Below are 2014 nucleotides of genomic sequence, written 5' to 3'. Positions count from 1 at the left end.
AAAAACCTGCTTTACCTGAGTTAGAACCATCCGTGAACACTGATAAAGCTTCATCTATAGGATGTGCACGTACAATCTTTGGAAAAATAAGTGACGTTAAAGATGCAAATTGTATAATCTTATCACGAGGATAATGGCTATCTATCTGGCCAGGAAAATCAGCAAAGGCTATCTGCCATGAACTAGAAGTTTGAAAAAGCCAATTAGTCTGCTGAACAGAAAATGGAATGATTATGATATCAGGCTCAGATCCAATTAATTGTAAAATCCTAGTTTTGCCCTTAATTACTAATTGAGCTATAGAATCATGAAAAGGAATTAATGTTTTTTGAGGGGAGTGGGATAAATAAATCCACTCAATAACTCCTAATCTTTGCCATATGGCTCCTGTTGGGGTATGCTCAGTTGGAAATATTAATAAATACACTATTTCTTTAGGATCAACTCTAGTAAGCTGTGCATTTTTAATTGCATGTTCAACTCTCCTTAAAGCTGTTCTAGCCTCTAAGGTCAGCTGGCGTGGAGAGGTTGGAGAGGGATTTCCTTGTAATATCTGAAATAAAGGACTTAACTCAGAAGTAGTTAGTTTTAAGGATGGCCTCAGCCAATTAATATCTCTTAAAAGCCTTGAAAATCATTAGGGGTTTGTACAGAAACTGCTTGTTTCGCTCCGGTAAAATTAAAGACGGCGGCCCCCATGGTCAGCATGATGACGTCACATTGAGCGACCATCACCTACTTCCTCATTGTCAGCCCGGGGACGGGCCGACCGGAAGTTTGTGTTCCGACCAGGCGGAAATGATGACAAGAAGGCGGGCTCATCCGCGCCATCTTGATCCGCCACGTGGGGTTGAGTCCTGCAATATCTATTATCACCAGTAGATGGAGCCCTGAACTTAAAATTGCGCATGCGACACTCCCGCGCAAAATGATTATTTCTCCCGCAAACGTAACATTTTCCGCGGGGTTTTTGTACTAAATCTTGTGGACTCAAAGTTTCCTTTAGTGCCGCGGCTAGGGCTATTGTCTGCAAATGGGTAGACTCTATGTCAGAACATAAGCGAATAAACTCAGAAATTGTCCCTTTTTTACGTGGCGGCCTAAGAACATCTTGACAATACTTATTTGCATTTTCAAATGCCAATTGCCTAACAATGAACTCACTCGCCCCCGGGTTCCCGATCCACCTGTTTGCAGCCTGGTACAATCGGGCTACGAAATCTGAGTAAGGTTCACTCGCACCTTGCCTGATTTTGGTAAGAACTAAATTGGATTGGTCCTTAGGGACAATCTGCCTCCAGGCACGTTTCGCACAATCAGTTATTTGATTGTATACTACAAATTTATAATTTAACTATCTTTTTATGTCAGTAAATTCACCTGTCCCTAGAAACATTTCTACTGGCGTTTCTATATCCTGTCTTTTGTTCTTTTCTGCCTGTTCAGTACAAAAATCAGTCCAATAAGTTCGCCAGATCAAGAAATCTCCCCCACTCAGGCAAGATCTAGCTAAAGAAATCCAATCATTTTGAACAACCAATTAAAAAAAAGAAATCCAATCACTAGGAGGAAGGGGCTGCGAGCAAATATTTTCTATCAGGCTCTGTACAAAAGGCGAATTTGGACCATACGTCTCACATGCACTTTTTAGTTCCTTAATGGTTTTAAATGGGATTACAGCATGAACTCTAACTCTCTGATCTTGCTCATTAACTTGCTCAAAAACTGGAAAAAGTTGGAAACCGCTAGTATCCTCCCCATCTTCCTGTGCTTTCTTAATACCTCGCTGGAACGGGGTAAGAAAAGTCATTGTTAATCCAGCGTACCTGTTAAATTTTGTCCTTTTAGCAGGCACTGGCCGAATTCGAATAGCCTGGGCAGGCGGTGTTAATCGCAGCCTGTTAAGATTTCTCTGTAAGTCCTGAATTTCAACGTCTGATTCTTCTCCCTCAGACTGCGATTCATGGTCAGACTCTGCGCTGTCGCCATTTTGAAATTGGGCTTCTAAGCCATG

The 2014-nt window shown here is 41.7% G+C and overlaps 1 long non-coding RNA gene across 1 annotated transcript in view; it reads left to right on the top strand.

Annotated features, from left to right (window-relative positions):
* Nucleotides 1–1402, top strand: part of LOC125615587 — a 16268-nt gene extending 14866 nt beyond the window's left edge. The window contains exon 3 of the long non-coding RNA XR_007346226.1: nt 1391–1402. This is a non-coding gene — a long non-coding RNA (uncharacterized LOC125615587). The remainder of the gene's footprint in view (nt 1–1390) is intronic.
* Nucleotides 1403–2014: the final 612 nt, after the last annotated feature.

This window comes from Marmota marmota, unplaced genomic scaffold, assembly GCF_001458135.2.
Source record: "Marmota marmota marmota unplaced genomic scaffold, marMar, whole genome shotgun sequence".
NCBI lineage: Eukaryota > Metazoa > Chordata > Mammalia > Rodentia > Sciuridae > Marmota > Marmota marmota.
This window is presented reverse-complemented; position numbering and strand designations above follow the sequence as displayed.